Here is a 21,518-nt window from a genome sequence, read left to right on the forward strand (position 1 = left end):
GGCCAAGGTACTTTTTTCGAATCCTTTCCCAAAGAAACGCACGGATCATGAATCCTAAAAATCCGGATTCAGATATGATCTGATGTATCCACTCGAAGTGTGGATTCTTCAGATCATTGATCCAAGATTAATCCATTTTCGGATATAGGTAAAGAAACGCAAAATCCGTTTTTGGATCAAGAATCCGGATTCGGATTTTTTCCAAAGAAACGCACCCTATGACTAGAAAATATTAATAGAACACGATGATAATCTCGAGTGAAGGGAAAAATATATATTCCTCAGTGACCAAGACAAAACCAAGAAACTGTTGGTAAAAGCGTATTGAAAGGCGAAAAAGCATATTAGCCTACCGGTATATTTATTTTAAAATGCAAAATGAAATCTTTGCGATCGCTTCTGCAGTAAAAAAAAAAAAAAACAATTGTTAAATCAAACCTAACTGCTGCTCTTTATAACAGTCAAACGATAGTTTATTATTATTAAAAGAAAGATTTGACTCGAACTTGACTCGTGACTCGAACTTGACTCGGGCTCGAACTTGACTCGTGCTACGATCAAACTCATCAAAAGTATTGACTTCGAACTATATCCATGCGAAGTTTTGGGGTGAGCGAATGAAATTAAAAGCAGTATTTGGCTTGTTTTTGTCGAAGAGTGGTGTTTATTGAGCGGTTGGTAATAAAACGCAGACCATGCAGACTGCAGACTGCAGACCGTGCAGACTGAGTAATTTTTTTTCTTCTTTTTTTACATTTTGTTTCACAAAACTTTTCACGAACGGTTCCTGAAGTTCGTTTGAAATTCGCGAAGTTCACTACGAACTTTAGGGGGAATTTCATTATGTAGTTGTCAATCAAATTACGAACCTCGAAACAAAATTGTGAATTTCACGTGCAGCGAAGTTGAAAGGTTGAGGAGTTCGCAAGTTAAGAAGAAGTTTGTCCAGTTTGTCTAATTTGGTGAAATGAATCCGTTCCCAGTACAGTAAAAAGGACATCAACGGACTAAAAAGCAAGGCTGCCCTGAAAATGGTTTGTGAATGTTACAACTGAGTTTTCCCATGTCACCCGACACCCGACTAAAAATAGATTACAAGTTCTGCCGTGTGCAGTTTCGAAGGAAAAAATGTTAACAGATGAACCGGTTTACATAGAAAAATACTGTTTGTGTGTGCCGTAAAAATCTTCTAAAGGAAAAAAAAAAACGTTTCCCTTCTTGAATACACATCATGCAGTTTGGAAAATCTGCGGAAAATCAGAACTTTTCAATTCCGTGTTGTTATTATACTTCTGTGTTTACACAACACGCAAGTCACGCCATCTGTCTGTTCGTGATAAACTCTGTTCCTCTGAAATAATTTATATTTGCAAAAAAAATAAGCTTTGGTTAATTTTTTTTTTCACTAAACAACACTTGCTTTGGAACAATTGAAATGTGTATTTATTTACGAATTACTTATACTTTATTATTAAGGACAGTGTAAAAAATGTTGGGGGATTTCTCAAGAAAACCCTGTATTCCCAAAGCATAACTACCAACCGAAGCATTTGTTTACGTTATAAAATTGAACTAGAAACCTGAACTTAACAAATAAACTGCTATATCCGACTAGTTCGTTTTACCTATAACTTAAAATGTTCCAATGTTTACAGTGTAACGCGCTCTCTGACAGTCGGTAGAAGAAAACTCAACAAGCTGGAAGCTAAATAAAATAATCCTTGACCTTGAAGCCAACTTTAGATGATTTCCTGCCTTCCTGGACTTGAAATTGCCTTTCCTTGTACCGTGAACGGATTCATTTCACCAAATTAAACAAACTGGACAAAATTCTTCTCAACTTGCGAACTCCTCAACCTTTCAACTTCGCTGCACGTGAAATTTACAATTTCGTTTCGAGGTTCGTAATTTGATTGACAACTACATAATGAAATTCGTAGCGAACTTCGCGAATTTCAAACGAACTTCGAAAACCGTTCGTGAAAAGTTTTGTGAAACACAATGTAAAAAAAAAGAAGAAAAAATAAATACTCAGTCTGCACGGTCTTCACGGTCTGCACCGTCTGCACGGTCTGCAGTCTGCATGGTCTGCGTTTTTATTATACCGACTGTTTATCGAGAGTCGGAAGTGTTCACCCTTGCATACATGCTAGTTATGCAACGCTTTCGAGTGGTATACTATGGAATATCCCACGAGTCACTTGTATTTTCTCGGTATACACACGAGCCTTTAGGCGAGTGTGTATAGTGACAAGTGGGATATTCCATAGTATACCACGAGAAAGTGTTGTGTAACTATTTTATACCATGCCATAGAAAATACGCTCACTAAATTTCATCGAGAATAAGATCGCAGCGCACGATGGGAAGGTTGGGTTGAATACCGTCGAATATACAACGGCTTTCCTGTATTCTGATTGGCTGTATTTTATATGGCATGGTATAAATATAGGTAAGAGTAAACTAAAATTTAAAATGTCGGTTAAATAGGATTTAAATGCTATAGAACGGTCAAAAACCATAACAAAGACAACATATAATGTAAAATGTGACCTTCCTTGACTGTTTATTACATTTTCTTTCGATATGAATTTTTTGCTACAAAGTTTCATACAAATCCTTAACTTATATATAATTTCGACGCCGCCATTTTGACCGAGTTGTCAAAGCGTGAGCCTGTGATTTGGATAGCCTCTTTGACCCTGCGTGTGTATCGGTGAAGGTAACGAACGATAAACTTGACTTGATTCCATAAAGGAATATGTCCCGTTTCGTTTGCGTGCTCCGAAAGTGCGGAGGTTTGTGTATGAGCAAGCCTTATCCATATCCTTATGTCCATGTCGCGTTCTTCGCTCTCCCTGTTTCTCACCTATATATACTTCGCCGCATTCACATGGAATTTTGTACACAACACCGTCTTGTTTGCCTGGTTCTAGGGCATTTTTCGGTCGTTCTAAGTAAGACCGAAGAGTTGTGTCAGATTTAAAGATGGTGCGAACGCCTTGTTGTTGTAGGCAGCGGCGAAGAACCTCTGATACACCTTGTATGGCGAGAAACCACAGTAGATTTAAATTCCTGCCTGGGTTCGTTGTTGATTGTTGGTCTTGTGGTCTTAGTAAGTTTTCGTATGAACGAAGAAGGATAACCGTTAGAAACAAGTACCGACGATAAATATTTTTTTTTTGGAGAGATAACTGATGGTTTTGTTATGAGGTGTTTAGCTCGGTCATATAGACACTTATTACAATACCACGCTTCACTGACTGAGGATGGTGTGAGTCATAGGCTAAGTACTGAACAGTGTGTGTGGGCTCTCTATATACACTGGTAGTAAGAAGGCCGTTTGTACGGAAATTGAAAAGCAGAGACCGATACAACGTAGAATGAGAGAATTAGTTTTGAACTATATTTCGGCTGGCCAAACCAGCCTTCTTCAGGTACAATGAAGTTTACATTGGCTATGTTTAAATTTATATGGTGATAATGGTATCTTACGAAATACCGGAAATATGTAAAAAAAAAAAACAGGAAATATGTACACAGTGTACTAGAATAAAACAAAAAATTAAAAATATGCTTACCTTAAAAAATGACAACAAAATAGTATAAGTAAACAAAGATAGGGGCGGGGGGTGCGGGTGTCAGGTAAAAGTATAAGAACTTTCAGAAGTTTGTTTGTAAGTTTTTAGTTCGCTGGTTTCCCCCCCCCCCCCCCCCCCCGTAATATATTTTTCCAAGTTGTCGCTTCCAAGTTGTCGCTTCTCTCTCATGTGTTGAAAATATTAAAAGTGACAGGCCAAACACGGCTCCCGCCGGTCGCTAAAAGTTAGCCTTCAGTCTGTTAACAACGGAGGATTTTACTCGCTCTCTGGAGCCGTTACAGCATTGATATTTATGCCATTGTGTCTGCTAGCTCTCTGGCATATTTCGTTAGGTTTATCGCCTCTTGTTTGTTGAAAGATTCTTATCAGATCAGTTGGTCTCTAACCGTCATCTTGTTTGAAGTGGCGGTTAGCTTGCAGGATAACGTTTCGTTATTCCACGATTGCGAGGGTCTAAGATCCAAGTATTTTTATGGCTACTACGGTCTCTAGGCATTGAGAGCCAATATGAATTACTGTTTTGAAATGTTTGAAAAGTTCTTCGCATCCACATTCCCGACCCAGCAATTTTCCTTTTCAAAAGGTATTACAGCACTCGGTTGAGATCGAAGCATTTGTGACCCTCCACGGGAAAACAGTGAAAAAGGTGAACGCACGGGCACGCTAAAATAGCACGCTAAACAATAGGCAGTGTGCAATATGACACGCCGGCTTCCGAGCAGCGTGTCAGAAGGCACGCCTTATTAAAAAAATTATTTTGTTAGTATAGCACGATAAAAACAAAGGGGCGTGTCTTATCGAACAATGTTCCGTGTCGAGCACTGTACTGTGCGAAATGGCACGCCAGTGTGTCAAGTAGCACACAATTCAAGTGTTCAAAATGACGCGCTAGTCATGTCCAAGAGAAACGTTTTGCAAAGTAAACGACAGAAAATCGGAGATAAAACCAGCGAAAGCTTACGTTAGAAACTAAAACCAAATTTATTGTCACAAACTTGTCGCTATGTTTCACCCGCCGACTGACCCGCCATGCAACCTCGTCCCCAGGGCCTTCTCGGCGACGAGTTTTCAAAATGGCGGCTCGTCGAGAGAAGACCCTGGCAAAGGCTGGGTCACGTGGTACAAAATCTCCAAAAATCTTGGAGATTTTTGTCACGTGACTTTTCAGAGAAGCCAAAACAAAATGGCGGTCCAGTTTGAATTCGAATTGACTCTTCGACGGCGTTTGAGGGCGTAAACTTCATGCAGGAGGCAGTGATTACTTCGTAAAGCATAGATATTATTTCAGGGATTTCAAAATGTTGAAGTAGGCGTCAGCAACTGGAAGAGTAGGCGACTGTGACAAGCCAAGCTTGTTTCTTACAAGCTAATTGCTACGACCATGGTGACAAAAATCAAGTAGCTGGTGGAACTCCGGCGGCTGCCCGCTTGTTTTGAAAACCCTGTTATTTTCGCCAGGTGTTCGAATGTAGACCGTGAGGTATGAGAATCGGGAAGGTACAGAAAGTAAAAAAATTAAATGTTACACAGTCTGTAAGCTTATGTAGTCTATGTACTGTTATTTAAGTCTTAATATATTTACTTTCTGTATTTTGATTGAGTGCAAGAGAAACTAAAACTTAGCTGCTTATAGGTAAAGAGGCAAAATGTGTGCTTAATACCCTACAAATGTATGATCAACATATCAATCGATTTCGGTGGCAAATTTTTCTGCTTTATAATTCATTCTAACTTATTACAGTGATACACATAACCTTGACCCTAAAAGCTTTAACTAAACTCATACATTTTCGCTTTTAAATGACCAAGTTCACTCTGTTCTACAAACTTTTACATAAGGTGAAGTTGTAACTGAAATTATGAAATATCCATATCCATATTATGGCCATATACCCGGCCACTCTTTTGCATCTCATTGAATAACAAAGTGCCTGTTGTGTTATGCCTCATTCTTTAAAGCATTCGGACACATGTAAATGAAGTGACCGGGTATTCTGCAATCACTCCCCCTGAAAGCTTAAACTCAAATTTATACATGTTTGAAGCTTACCTTAGTTGAGGCCAATTTCACTTTGTTTTACAAACTTTTACATGAGGTGAAGTTCTAACTGAAATTTTGAGATATTTACATCCACTTGAGTGGCTATTTTGTACATCAAAACAGGTGAACCCACATAACTGTAATCTTCTGGAATTAGTTTTAACTTTTTTACCACAGCAGTTTAAAATATTGACACTTTCATTTCAAAGATGTTATGCACATAGTTATGCACATAATAGACTTAAACAGGGTGTAGAACTTGGGATTACACCTGCGACCACATATGGCAGGCTAGTTAATGTTGTGTTGCTTGAAATGATGTCTAAATCACAAATTTTACAGGAGAAGGATGATTTAACATTTTATCAGAATACAAAATGCTAAAAGATGATCACTTTTACATTTCCCACATGTTGCCATTTTGGACTTTATGACATCAGTGTGTTTCCACTGTATTGTTAGGAAGCATGCATTCTTTGTGTGAAACAAATGGGCAATACATTGATGTCATAAATTCCAAAATGGCATTGTGTAGAAAATTCCTGTTTTAAAATACCTAAAAACAATTTACGCTCGCTTCTTAAAATGTCTCACAGAGGGATGTCAAGGGTGCCCCATGCCTCAACCCCCAGCTACACTCTTTAAACAGGAGCAAAAAAATTGTTTTGACTCAAAACAGTCATCTTTAAAATTTGTGAGACTGTCCACACAGACACTGTTTATCCCCATGAAAAGAGCTCTAAAACATAAGAATAGACTTGTTAGTTCTGAATGCCATTGTTGGATCATTTGGCCTCCAGTGATCCCATACTTGTAAAAAGATTGTGCTGTGCAAATAATTAATCACTCAAGAGAGTGAAATGGATTTTTGCGTAGATGGCATCTGTGGACTTTAATCACTTTTCAGCCTTGTAAATATTAATTTTATGATGATCATGTTCTGTTAGTTTCAAAAAAATGCTGCCTGTTTTATCACAAGAGAGTGAAGGTGGTACATAATATCTAATTTGAAGCTCTACATAGGCGCGTCTTGCTGTATGTGGAGGAGGGGTTTTAACCAATTTTGTCTGGGATAGGGTAAAGAAATCAGAGCCATTTTGGCCTTAAGTAGCTATTGCTGGCATGAAAAAGAATAGAAAATAATACTTGAAATTAAAAAAAGCATGAACTGTTAAAGCAATGCACTGCCACAGCAAAGTTTTTGGAAAATAGCAAATCTTGTGAAAGGAAGAAATGTTTTGCATCTTATCTAGCATAGGCTTTAAAGGCTGCAAACAGCCCAGGGGGTACTCAGGATTTCAAGCGACGGGGATGATCGAATGAGCGCAAAAATCAAGACCCAAAAAAATCCCTAGGGCTTCCCACAGAAGCCAAAAAAAATCCCTGGACCAAAAATTAACCCCCAAAAATCAACAGAAAAATACTTTAGTTTGTACTTTATTTGCAGAACTATGCAGCCAAAGCACTACCACACATCTTTAGTTCGTATTTAATACCCAAAAATTCCCTTATTTTTATTAAAAAAAATACTTACAAATTTTCCTACCCAAAAAAATCCCGGAACCGAAACTGTCAAACCCAAAAAAATCCTTCCATCATCCCCGTCACTTGAAACCCTAAGTACCCCTGCTGGGGCAAACAGGGCTGGGCTTCATCATCCAAGTGACACATGACTTCCCAAACATTTCCACAGTACAATGCTTTCAGGTTTTGATGTGCAATGAGCCATGTTAAAACAGTACACTGATAAGGTTTTCCTTATAAAATATCCATTTAGGGAACCTTAAGACAAATCAAAACTATGACAGTGAGATAGGTAAATGACCTCACAAAGAACATATTTTGTAGTTTTATTTTCCTGATTGTTCTCTTTTTTAGTCTCATTTAAGTGTTTGATCACATTTTCAAATACCTCAAGTTTCATCAGAAATATTTTGTTACAAATTGTTTTTAAATTTCAATATACTCTGTCTGTCATGTTTGCAATCAGCCTTTACTGATCATGAGGTAACTGTAAAAGGGAAAGCAAGCAAGTCTGAGACAACATATTCTGAGAACAGTACACGATACAACTTTAATTTTTTAAAGAAATTAAATTGACCAAAGTTTTTTTATCCATCACATTAATTAATTAATATTTTAATAGATCTCTTATTAACACGCTTAATTTATCTCCTTTGGTCACCTATTTTCTCCAGCACTACTTGAGCATGATTTAAAACACGTCCACCACTTGTATAAGGACCTACAAAAAAGGAGTGGTATAAATAAATTCATAATGAGAACAGACCCTTAGAAAGCACCAATATCATATTCGGAAGAATTCAGACAGTGAATGGGTGATGATATGTGTTCGAACGCGACAAATTGAAATCGAATTTCCTCCGAAAAAGAACACGAGCACTTTAGGTCCAACTATGTCTACGACGGGCAGAAATTCCTTTACGTTTTAGATTTGCATCTCGTACATAGCTGCAGCCCGGTGTCGAAATGACTCTTTCATCTTGAATGTTACTTTCCGACAGTACTAGGTTCTACTTTCGGCAGGAATATTAAGTTATAAAACAGTCAAAACAGCAAAGCGAAAAGTTCGCAATGAAGTGAATTTAACGCTTCTACTTCTACCGAATTATTTGAATCTTGAGAATTATAAATATATTGGAAAAGACTTACCTTTCCAGCTGTAAATGGCTTAAATTCCAAGAAAAATCGACTCCATTAAGACCCACTTTTGTCCGCCATATTTGTTTTGGATTACATGAACCAATCAGGATTGAGGTTAGAATAGACCACTCTGCGATGCCGTTATATCAGCCTTGGCCAGGGTCATCTCGTAACGACTGCCATTTACCGAGAAGGCCCTGGGGACGAGGTTGACCCGCCATGTTGACAAAATAGTCCTTGGTCCCAGTGTTTCGCGGCCGCGCATAGGCTGTTCAGGAAACGGGAAAATGACTACTCTTCCCGCCCAAGGCAGATAATCGGGACGGGATTAATAGACTGCGAGCATTCTCTCTGTTTTTCTTTTAAATCCGTGGAACGAACGCAAAAAAAGAGCGATCGAGCGTGTGGTTCGGGCGGCGAGCTACTAGAAATAGCTAGCGATCGAGCGCGAAGTTTGAGCAGCGAGCTTCGCGATCGATTGTTCTTTAATTTTGCGTTCGTTTCAAAGATTAAAATTTATAACGTTTCACATTCACCTTTTTCGCCCGCGGATTCTTTCCCCCCCGTCCATTAGCCCCAGAGTTTCCTCCCGTTAGCCGCGAGTGGTCTGGGCGTGGGTTTACAAATCGCTTGTGAAGTTTACTTGCAATCAGATTTCGACGAACTGAATTCTTGCGAGCAGTCTATGTTTTTAAAGCACAATTAAATATCGTGGTTTCAATCGAAGTTATTTCTATTTTATTTTCGCCTTATGCATAAGCCTCCTACAATCTGGAATTAGCTAACTGTTATGCACGTTCATCGGGTAAGTACGTAAGTTATGCGAGCTTGTTTGTCTTAGTATGAAGAAGTTAAACGGATGTAAAAGTTACAAACGAAGGCTGGTTTGGGAAGCGTGTCTTATCGCACGCGTGCGTACCATATCGCACGCGTGTCCTTTCGCACGCGTGTCATATCGCTCGTTAAGCGTGCCAAAAAGCACACTTCTCTTAGATAAAAGCTTTAGCATGCGAAACAATATCAACCGTGCCATTCTTTGTTTTACTTATTAAATATGCGCATATCCTTGTGTGACACGCTTAGCGTGCCGTGCCATGACACGCGTGCCCGTGCGTTCACCTTTTTCACTGTTTTCCCGTGGAGGGGCACATTTGCTGACAGTGAAAGAAATAGAGAGTATGGGCCGAATCGCACTAGCGGACAAATTTTGTAACAATTGGTAGATTTCATCATTAACGTGTCACTTGTTACAGAAAACAAGTGCGAGTGCGTTTTTTGAGACCTAGAACTTGTCCAACATTTTAGGAAAACAAAGAAGCAGTTGTCTTATGATTGGCCCGCGTTGCACGCGCGATAGATGTTGTCAAACAATTGCAAAAACAAGTGCGAACGACTTGTTGGACAACGGCAAATTTTGTCAAAACGGACAAATCATCAAAGGGGCCGAAGTCCTGCCTCAAGGCAGGACTTTTCATGACAAGTCGCATTCCCATGCCCCTCGTAATGCTAGATAACAATACGTTGTTGATTGGCTATTGTGTTTGGCCCAAATTGCACCGAAAAACAACACGCACTCAAAAGTTGTTGGGATAATATGCACCGTGATGTGGCTCTCACTATCGTAATCCAGCCGCAAAATCTTTTCGCGAGAGGCAAAGCATATTTATAAGTAAATTGTTTCGGCCAAATGTAAAAATGAGAAAAGAAAAAGTTATCTTGAGACGACTCATTATTCTACTGCATGAGAACGCGTACTTTAAATGCCAATTGTTTTAGATTTTTTTACTGCGTTGTACTGCATATTTGATGTTTGCTCAAGACGGCCGTGCTGAGAAATGTACAGGGATGGCAGAAGCACTTGCAGAGCTATTGTACTAATAATTACACCTTTTGTTTTCTTCAAAATGTCTCTGACTTGTCGCGACAATTTTGTTTTTGTAAAAAAATGTTATGACATTTAAAACTTGTCCGCTAGTGCGATTCGGCCCTATCTCACAAAGAAAATTTAAAGATTTTAAAGGTGTAAAAATAATTGTTGTGTTACTGTGGCCGTGATGGTTGCTAAACAATGACAAACAAAACACTTCAACTATAATTGCCGAAGGTTCTCTTGAATGCTAATTTTAATGGTTAATGTTGTGAAATCTTAATTTAGTAAGGTCGTGTTATACATAGTCACCATTTCAACGGCGACGGAATTTGGTTGAACGTATGTTTCCCAGTAAATAGATAAACGCTTTTCCCCGACCATTTTCAGTGGAAATTGTTGATAACTTTTAGCATGTGACCTATTGCGACGAAATCTTGTCCCTGGTTACGTAAACTGAATGTAATAATACTTAATTTTCGGTTGGTTAGGTTGAAACGGTTTGTTGAATGTTACTCAACTGTTTCAACCGTTGACGATTAAAATTGTTGTTTTTAAATTGGGAAACTTAACCAAATTGCACTTAAGGTACCAATTCAACCGATCCGTTTCCTGAAGTGACGTATTTCCTTTTCCAAAAGTAGGTTATGCCCGTTTCTTAAAGTGGTCCGAAAGTTGGTTATGCTCTTTTCTTAAATTGGTCCGAAAGTAGGTTATGCCCGCCTTGACCTGTGCTCGAGGTATAAATTAAATCAAGTCACTCCAAAATTCAGTTCACGGTGAAACGCTGCCGCGAAACCAAGCGGCTTGTTTTACAAGTCAAACGACGTCGGGAAATAAAATGGCTACCGCGATATCGATGAAACCGCTGTCAGAGTCGTCCTTCAACGAAGTCGAAACTTTGCCAGCCGCTCAGAGGCAAAGTAGATTTCAAAGATGCGTGATTGTGGTAGTCGTGACAGCCATATTGGCTGTAGTGGTTGGGTTTCTTATCGGCTACTTTGTGCCAAAGCCGAAGGATGTTTGCAAGGTCGTTAACGTTAAGGTAAGCAGAGAAGATGTACACGACAAATTTGAAGACATGGTCAATGCAGCGGAGCTGGAGAAAGAGTTCAGGTGAATAAACAAAGCTTTGATTTAACCGAGTTGAAACATCGATGTCGAGAATTACTCTAAATATATATTGTCAACACTAAATTAGCCGACGGGCTAAACTTCTAAGAGTTCTAGAGTTGTCAGCCGGTGCTGGCTTTGAAAAGTCTGTTGTTTCGTTCCTTGTGTATTACACACGAGAAAAATCGATTCAAATTCGTAACAATACTCTGCTATATCAGCTTTGAATTCACAATTTTAGAGCACTTCAGCACTGCATTGTATAGCCATTTGTAAACAGACGGAAGTTTTTCCGCTTTCCATGTCAATAGAAGCAGCTGACGGTAGCTTTTTTGCATTTTGCAAAATCGCTTTCAAGGTCAATATTACAGATGCTCATAAAACGCCCCCAGTGCCGGTATAATTTGTGTCTTTTCCGAAAATAGCCAAAACTAAAACATCAACACGTAATTATAAACAAAAACGAGAAAAGGTGATTATTTACATGTAACAGTCATTGGATAGAACTGATTACGAATGAAGAAACTTGAAAATAAATGCCAAATGTTTTCTGCATGCGCCAAATACAAGCAAAATCACGCAATAGGGTTACCGTAATGATTCGATTTAGCGCCCTCCTTCCAATAAGCGCCCCTTTCGAATAAGCGCCCCCCTTCGAATGTGTTTTTGTTAATAAGCGCCCCTATTCCAATAAGCGCCCCCATTCTAATGAACGCCCTCATTCTTCTAAGTGCCCCTATTCTAATAAGCGTCCCCTATTGTGGATAACTGCCCCTAATGAAGTCATCGACGTCGAACAGATTAACGCATGAACATTTACCGTACCGTACATGCATATATTTGCTGCTAAAATGAACAGTTCATTTAAAAGTAGCTGAACTTTCAACAATATGCTACTGTTACAGTTTCTGTCATTGTTAGTTATCTTAATACTTATTAAAGTTTTGTTTTGAATATTTGGTTGTTTCTCGAAAAATTAAATAAGCGCCCTGTCCCGAATAAGCGCCTTGTCTCGAATAAGCACCCTCCCTTGAGGTGCCACAAGTAAATAAGCGCCCCGGGCGCTAAATCGAATCATTACGGTACCCTCAAACTTGTAATTATGGAGTATTTACAAGTGCAAGGTAGCAATCTAGTTGGTCAAAGAGATCAATTTATTCTAAAATTGTATCGAAAGCTGATATGAATATAGGCCATTTCCGAGTTACCCTTTGCCTCTGTTTCAGGACGAGTCTACGTGCGAAACCATTTAAATAAAAATGAGTTTGATTTGCATGAAAATGGACCTGAAGGTAAAACTCATTTTTATTTGAATGGTTTCGCACGTAGACTCGTTTTGAATTGGAAACAAATGTTTACTCGGAAATGGCCTATTTGATTTAGCACACGGAGTTTCTCGCAACTGGAGTGACATCTTTACTCGCTTGCAGTCTGTTGGCAGCACTTGATACGTCGTCAAAAGAAAAAACAAACAAACAAACATATTAAAACGAAAAACAATCTTTAGGCAACAACAGTCGCCGTCCGGTTATGCTTGTTGACAATTTTACACCAAAACGAATGATTCTGCTATAAAACGCAAATGACATATCATTTCGTCGCAAAGAGCTTTGGTTTGGAAAGTTGATTACCTCCAAAGTAAAGAAAAAAGAAATTACCTTAGCTTGCTTATAAAAATTTCAGTGAAAAAATGTGAGATTCCTTGGGTAAGCTACTTTCTTACTTGTAAACAATTCACAGGATGGTCAGAGAGAGAGAGAGGAGGAGAGAGAGAGGCGTTTTGATAACAACAACACCAACAACGAAAACCCAAAAAAAGCTTTATTTTTCATCCCTTTTTTATCGGACTGACTCGCAAAAAGCACAAGTAAAGTGGCTTACGCGATAACACAACATAATATATTAAATTCAAGTTCAACTATTGGTTTAATTTCTATAAGTTGTGAATAAATCAACTGACTAGTTGTTAGTTAATAACTTGGTTAAGTCATGAAAGAGCGCAGGTATGTACGCAACTTCGGCAGTTTCAAAAAGACAGCCTGAAAAATTCTGGCTTGAGCGAGTTTCAAACCAATGACCTCTGCAATGCCGGGTTTGATCTCATGGGTTTGAGCCCCGCTGAAGCCATTCACCTGTAGTTCACTACATAATGTTAACTTACGTATTCTCATTTTTAATGAACTTACTCCGATCCAGATTGTTTACCTCAGAGCCACATATTGCTGGATCAAAAAGACAAGACGCGCTGATAAATCACATCGCAACAAAATGGCGTGAATACGGTTTTGATAAAGTGGAAATACCGGAGTACCAGGTGCTGCTCTCTATGCCACAGGAAGACCAACCCAACACGGTTGAAGTTCTCAACAATGGAGCTGTCGAGTATCGCATACTTGGAAAAATTAACGTAAGTTTAACACAGGAAGACGGGGGGGTTCATATAGTGCCAAAGTGACGTCATACATTTCAAAACGTCAACCATTGTTGATTTAGAAAACTTTTACAAATGTAAGAAAATGCTTAACATTGATAATAAAAAAATTATAAAAAGCAATGACTATAAATAAAATATCGCTTAAACAAAAAAAAAAAAAAAATAGATTAAAAAGCCCGTCAAATTTCTGTCAAACAACCTTGGAGAAATGGTTGCCATAGAATTGCCATGAGTTGTGATCAAACAGTTAATACAAGGAAGTCAAGTAGCTTGGAAAGTACCGTAATGATTCGATTTAGCGCCAGGGGCGCTTATTTACTTGTGGCACCTCAAGGGAGGGCGCTTATTCGAGACAGGGCGCTTATTCGGGACAGGGTGCTTATTTAATTTTTCGAGAAACAACCAAATATTCAAAACAAAACTTTAATAAGTATTAAGATAACTAACAATGACAGAAACTGTAACAGTAGCAGATTGTTGAAAGTTCAGCTACTTTTAAAAGAACTGTTCATTTTAGCAGCAAATATATGCATGTACGGTACGGTAAATGTTCATGCGTTAATCTGTTCGACGTCAATGACTTCATTAGGGGCAGTTATCCACAATAGGGGACGCTTATTAGAATAGGGGCACTTAGAAGAATGAGGGCGCTCATTAGAATGGGGGCGCTTATTGGAATAGGGGCGCTTATTAACAAAAACACATTCGAAGGGGGGCGCTTATTGGAAGGAGGGCGCTAAATCGAATCATTACGGTAAGAAAAATTTTAAAATAAACGTGGTCACTTGCTGTATTAAAGGTTCGCCTTCAAATTGCCAACCCCTTTGCGGTAATTTCTCCTTCTAAGAATGCTAATGGAGATATGATTTAGTTTGATGCTTCAAACAATTCTTTAACTGTTTTTTAAATGTTTGTTTTCTTTCATGTATCAGGTCACCACGCAGGACGACTCGACAAACTTGTTCCAGTATTTTCCTTATCTCGCTTTCGCTCCGCCAGGTGACGTCGAAGGAGATCTGGTTTTCTGTAACGCAGGCAACGAGGCGGATTTGCAAGTGTTGGATAGCATGAACATCACTGTAAAAGATAGGATTGTACTCTTGAAAGGCCAAACTGCCTCTGTAAGTACAAGTCGAGTTATAAAGGGTAGAGAAATGTAATAAATACTTTCGTGGCTGGTCTTACACGCATATTTCGTCTCCGCCAAGAGACTCATCAGAGACCTTTCGGTGAAGCTAACTCGTCGAACATCGCGTTCGAAAAGTCCCGCTAGCGTCGAAATGATGGTGCAATCTGGCCTTAAATCGCGTAAGCATTCCCAATTGCGTAACGTGAAAATTGTTAATGAATACTTTCGTGGCTGGTCTGACACCCATGTTTCGTCTCCGCCAAGAGACTCATCAGAGACCTTTCGGTGAAGCTAACTCGTTGAACATCGCGTTCGAAGTCCCGCTAGCGTCGAAATGATGGTGCAATCTGGCCTTACATCGCGTAAGCATTCCCAATTGCGTAACGTGTAAATTGTTAATGAATACTTTCGTGGCTGGTCTCAGAAATGTAATAACTAAGTTAGAAAATATGAGGGAAGCACAATAGCCTATGGGTCTCATAGTAGTGCCTATAAAAAAGGCTATTTTCGTATTTTCTAGATTGGACTGAAACTTCAACCTTGTCAAAAGTGTTGGTTTGGTTACCAGTTTTCTAATTTAAATTGATCCCCTAACCTTCTCCTTTTAAGAGCTCTCACTTATTGCACAAGCAATCCTTATCCACCAAGAGTTGGACTGGATGGGGGAGGGGACAAGGTGGTAATTGGGGCCGAGAGGCCCGCACCCTAATCTTGACAGTGACCAGCGGATTGCGTTTTACGCGTGCGCGCCACGAAAATAGGGAAAGAACGGAAGTGATTTGTTCTCAGAGCGATCGGAACGGAAAATGTGTAATCATGATAGTTGCACACCGGAGAAAAATCTCTCTCAAGACGAAGAAGGATGAGTTCTCAAGTTGTCACAAGAATGATGATCACGCTCCGTCAAGGAAGATGACTTTTGTAGACGTGATAGGGGCTGGAATTGTGGATAAGAGCGAATGATTCCTGACGGCCGAGAGTCGACACTGACAAAAGGAGCACGAGGAGACTCGTACCAGTGTACTGTTTTGGACGTGAAGAGGATGATGGGAAGGACGAGAAAGCCGAGTTCTGGCCTGCGCGAAAAGGAAGGAGGCGAGCGACTCCATCACACGGGAACACACCACTACACAAAACTCTGACTGGTTCGCGGCGGCGGAGGTGACGCGTGCGGATGTGTAGTGATAATCGCGCGAAAGGAAGCACAACAAGCGAGACTAGACTCCAGTAGAGTGCGAACACTCACACTGAAAAGTTGCGCGAAAGGATGATACTGCATCTGCGTGACGCGTACCGAAACCATGTCTGTCCTCTTCGACCGCCCCTACGCACCCGACGTAGTGCCAGTCAGTGCGAGGCCGCACTCACCTGTGGTACCACTAGTATGATCTGTATTGTGTCGTTTTTTGGCTGGCGTCCAGGTTTGTTCAGGTTTTGGCTTGCAATGTGGGGTATATTATTAAAAACAGCTTCGTGTTATTTGATTTATAAAGATACTCTTTTATTAACCTCCTCGTAAAAACCATTTACAGATATGGAACATTATTGCTTTTTTGTAAAAAAATTTTTTTTTTAAAAAACTTTTTTTTTATATTTTTTTTTTTTTTTTTTTGTTATTTTACCAATATAAGAGACTACTGCAGTTCACCCCTCCATGGCTGCGATCTCAGACGTCTGGAGCGGTCTGCAGGAACTGGTTTTCGAAGAGTTGTATCACATTGCTTAGATCAGTAGGAACATCGATAAATGAATTCTCTTTTCTCTTATAGGTGACCGCCGCAGCCAAGCGAGGAGCTATTGGAGCGATTCTGTACGTAGATCCTGACACAGTAGCCCAAGAGGGAACCGATAGCAAACACACTTATCCCAACGCTCCGTGGGGGTCTAAAAATGCAGTGTTCTCGAAGAAGCTGATAAAGCGTAATGGAGATCTGCTCACACCAAACTTACCATCTATTACAGGAATGTATCGAAGGCCCAGGAATGAAACAGACTTGCCAAGCATTCCAGCTCAGCCAATATCGTATAGCGACGCCTTAAATCTGCTGAGCCGTCTTAGAGGTACGTTTGCATTGTACTCCAACATCACAAAATGTTCAACTTACGTTAAAATGAAAACTTTAACATTTCACAACAGATTAAAAAGTGCATAAATGTAAATGAAATTAAATAAGATAAATCTACAGGACAAAAGTATTCTGGCAAACTTACAAATAATAATAAAATCTAAAAGCCAAAATTAAGACTGTCAGTTCTTGTCATGAAACTATTCCTTGTCACAGTGTTTCTACGGTTTTCGTAGTTGTAGTGGCATCATAGTACACATTTACTTCTGTTAAACATTTTGAAATTGAAAGTACCTCTGTTAAAATTAAATATGTGATGAAATATGTTTTATTTTTCAAGCGTGTGCTATAGTGGTATTAACATTTTAAGCAAGCCCAACTACTAGAGACGTTAAGGTGGCTCGACCCAGTTTTTTTTTCTAGCGATGCCTATCAACTTTGAAACCCTCATACTTAAAGGGATTAATGTCAATGACACATCCACTATATCACATGGATTACACATAGGCTGAACTACAAGATGATATAAATTTTTGGGAGATCAGAATAAATATCACGTGACAATGACGTCACACAGGTTTTAGCTCTGAATCGAATTTTAGCCCGTAACCGCATTTTCTCTACAGATCCTCCACGCTACGTATACCTTAGGTGTTTGCCTTCAGCTCTGGGGAGTTTCATCTTAATCGACAAGAGGAATTTTGAAATATCTTGGAATTTCTTTTTAGATGGTATAATTTATGCGTAACTACGAGATCGCTTCAATATTCACTCGATGTTGCGTTTATATTAGACAGCCTTGGGGCGCGGGCGCGGGGGGGGACCCCGCCGGCGGCGGCAGCGACGGCAAAGGGCGACCCCGGGGCCGACGCGCAGGAGGGGGGGGCGGGGGGCGCGGCGGCCCGTTTCTCCGTAAAAGTTTTCAACGAGCATGAAATTCAGGGATTGTGTAGTGTACTGATCAATTGCCACCGTGAAAAAGTTTGGAGAAAATTCATCGATAAGTTTTGAAATAATCGCTTTTTTCGTGAAAGTAGGCGTAAAATTGGTAAATAGAGCTAAACATTGAGCTTCACTGTGATTCATATATTTCATATTTTTTTTAAAAATCGCGCAAGTCTACCTACTTCTTGCGGTTTGGATATCGGGTATGGGACTTTTTTTTAAAACGAATGAGGGCTAAAGCCTCTTATTAAACATAAAAAAGAAGCAAATTTCTTTATATGAAGTCTTGTCTTTATTTTACGCATAAATTATACCATTGAAAATTGACATTGATCCCTTTAACTATGAGGGTTTCAAAGTTGATAGGTATGGCTAATAAAAATCTGGGTCGAGCCACCTTAAAATGAAATAATTTAAACACTTCAGGTGTTATTTTAAAACTGTTTTTATTTAAGCTTTTATTAGATGTTTCACGTGCAGCAATTTAAACAGCTGGCAGTGGCTTTCTTGCTAAGCTGCTTTCATAGTAATTTAAATACGTAACTCTTAGCATCGCACAGGTTACTATGCATCATTGTTAAGGTTTAAATGCATGAGAGGAACGGCCAGTATCCCCTATAAAACTCGTCATCTATGCGACAGCATTTGCTGTGTTTGCATAAATAGCATGTTATTTTTTCTTCGTGAATGTTGTAGGTAGTGAGGTACCTAAATCTTGGAGTGGCGATCTCAATGTTACCTATAAGTTTGGTCCCGGGTTCACCAAGCCTAACACCACCGTGCGCCTACGAGTCTACAACGAGCTGGTTGTAAAAACAATCTACAATGTCATCGGCACCATCAACGGTCAAGAAGAACCCGACCGGTATGTACTTGTCGGCAACCATCGGGACGCGAAGTTTTTTGGAGGTGCAGATGCCTCAAGCGGTTCTGCCACTCTGATGGAAATATCTCGAGTACTTGGAAAACTCAAAGGTGACGGCTGGCGCCCGCGACGAACGGTGAAGCTGTGCAGCTGGGGCGCCGAGGAGTTCGGTTTGATTGGGTCTGTTGAGTGGGTCCAGGAAAACGCCAAGATTCTTACGAACCGAGCTGTTGTTTATTTGAACACGGACGTGGCAGTGGGTGGGAACTATGTTGTAATCACACAGACCTGTCCTATGCTTACCGAAGCGATATTTTACAGAGCAAAGAAGGTCAAAGATCCCAACAAGTCCAGCATTTACGATATTATGGTAAGCAGATTTGGGCCTTCCAAGGATTATCCTGGTGAACCATTCACGATACCGTACTTGTACTATAGCGATTACTTGCCGTTTTACATGAGTATTGGGGTGCCCTCCGCCGATTTCGCTTATTTCGATGGACGAAAAGATCGTGGCTTGATTCTTTACCCTGTTTATCACACCCAAGAAGATAGTTACTACTGGATGAAAACATTCACAGATCCAGAGTTCGCCTACCATGCTACGATGACGAAGTTTGTCGGTGGATTACTTCTAGATTTTAGTGACACCTTGGTTTTGCATTTAGATGTGGTGCGTTATTCCAAGGCAGTGAAAAGGTCATTTGAGCGGCTTGAGACAAGTTTGAAGCTAGATAAACTAAATGTATCAACAACGTTCGTGCACAATGCCATTCAAGAGTTTATCAACGCAAGTGCGCTGTTTCAAGCTGCAAAAGACAAACTAACTGAAAATGAAAGCCCGCTTGTTGTAAGGGCGACCAATGATCAACTTATCCAGGTCGACAAAGGCGTTCATCAGCCCATTCCTGAGAACAAATGACCCAATGATGAAGCACGTATTTTCACGGGATACTCCATCACAATCCTTTCCGGGAGTGATTGACGCTGTGAGCAGTGTAAACCAAACAGGAAGTGTTGATGCAGTCAAGGAGCAGTTGTCGTTGGTTGCCGAAGCTATATTGTCTGCAGCTGACATTATCAAACCTGTAGTTTGCAATTAGAAACAGCCGAGACCACCAATTCAAAGAGCAGGCGTGCCCGAAAAAATGGACTTATACTCTCATATAAGGGTGTTCTGCTTACTTTTGGTATTCCTTTCTGTACACCTTTTAGAAACAGTTCGGTTGTATCAATGATAAAGAGGCTTAAGAAATTACATTCGCTTTGTTCTCTCATACGCTTTAGTTACTCAACGAAAAAATACACAAAAACCAACAGTAGTTCGGCTAGTTCCTGCCCAAGTAGAAATTCATTCATCATGCGCTTGGAAATTGTACACCTGTACATCTGCAGCTTTTGTTTATAACCGCAGTTCATTTAGTAGGACAATCATTTCGGTACCTTATTCTTTTGAGTTTTCCGTTCATAATTAAAAGTTCCTGGTTTTTATTAGTTTCCACGGAAGCTCGCCAGCTGAACTTATTTTCCTTAATGCAGTTATATATCTTTTTATTCAAGGGTTGCTCTTAGTTAGTTAGCTGAGCAAACCAATTCCAGAAATCTTAAAAAGCTTTTCATTGTTAATTTCCTATGCTTGTTTTAGCTTAATTTAAGTTCGCTATTTCTAATTTCAAAGTTGTGATTTTTAATATAAGTTCTCGTTTTTAATATTGTAATCTTCCTACTGTTGAAATAAATTAACTCTTGTAATTTCCTTCGTTTCCGCATTTTATTGAATTGTATTCAAAGCATTGTTAGTATTGTAAACACCTTATTTCTAGCAACGATATATAAGGAGCTACGTTGTAAAGGTTTCTTTGATTACATCCTCGATTAAATAAACTACTGTTGGACCCAAGTTCTGTCACAGCCTTACGTCTGTAGTTCTGAAGTTCCTTGAAGTTAGATCGCCGTGTACCCTGAGAAGCTTGTTGACGAAGCTTCGTTTCCGCAGCAAGAGAGTGCTCTACCGAGTTAAGTTCCCCCATATTTCAGTGGTATTTGAGTCATATCTCAGCCAGATTTCAGCGTAGTTACAGCGCACTTCCCGTACAGTTCAAACGTCGGTTCAAACCAGGGGGGGGGGGGGGGGGAGAAAGTCGGCACTTTTCTTTGAATACATAGCAGTGCCTGGAAACGGTGCGAGTCTATGTCAATCAAGCCGTTGCTAAGAAAGACGTCAAACCAAGGTTTTCTTTTCTCGGAAAGATTTAAAGATCAATGACTGCGTGCGTGTGAAATGCGAATAGTCACGGTGTTTGCGTTTGATGTTTTACGCCTAATGTCTCACGTCACTGAGAATGTTTTGGCGGCGTGGAATAACAACCGAAAAATTTGTCACGGTTGAAATTAACAACCAACAAATGGGAAATAATTTCAGAACCATTGGAGTTATTTTTAATTAGTATAATTCACAAGTCTTCTTTTGCCAGACTGGTCACCGTTATCACTGTTCACAGTTGTTTTGATATCCGGAAGACTTCAAAGGAGCAATCAAAATGCAAATAGCTATTGTGTTTTGTACACGATCAAGACCAAATCATGCGAATTAAACAATGAATTTTGTCAAGCTATTCACTACATCCTTAGCAACCATTCGATAGCTACTGCGCAGTTTCGGTTGCCCGGCACCGCTATGATCACTTTTTGAGTCGTGTAACAAAGGAAGTTTCTTCCCCCCCCCCCCCCCTCCCTGGTTCAAACGCACAAAGCAAGGAAAAACTTATCGCCACAGTGAAGTGTCTTTACCC

The 21,518-nt window shown here is 39.8% G+C and overlaps 1 long non-coding RNA gene and 1 pseudogene across 2 annotated transcripts; one reads left to right on the top strand and one right to left on the bottom strand.

The window, feature by feature from the left end:
- Nucleotides 1–7,479: 7,479 nt before the first annotated feature.
- Nucleotides 7,480–8,511, bottom strand: LOC144660763 (uncharacterized). The gene is made up of 3 exons (XR_013572147.1): nucleotides 8,317–8,511; nucleotides 7,829–7,888; nucleotides 7,480–7,654 (listed from the first exon to the last, which is right to left on the bottom strand). It is a non-coding gene; the product is annotated as an uncharacterized LOC144660763 (long non-coding RNA).
- Nucleotides 8,512–10,823: 2,312 nt separating this feature from the next.
- On the top strand, nucleotides 10,824–20,590 carry LOC144660277 (putative N-acetylated-alpha-linked acidic dipeptidase; annotated as a pseudogene). The gene is made up of 5 exons (XR_013572071.1): nucleotides 10,824–11,290; nucleotides 13,484–13,694; nucleotides 14,654–14,842; nucleotides 16,620–16,911; nucleotides 18,558–20,590. The product of XR_013572071.1 is annotated as a putative N-acetylated-alpha-linked acidic dipeptidase (transcript).
- The last annotated feature ends 928 nt before the right edge of the window (nucleotides 20,591–21,518 follow it).

This window comes from Oculina patagonica, chromosome 7, assembly GCF_052425735.1.
Source record: "Oculina patagonica isolate OP01 chromosome 7, crgOcupat, whole genome shotgun sequence".
NCBI lineage: Eukaryota > Metazoa > Cnidaria > Anthozoa > Scleractinia > Oculinidae > Oculina > Oculina patagonica.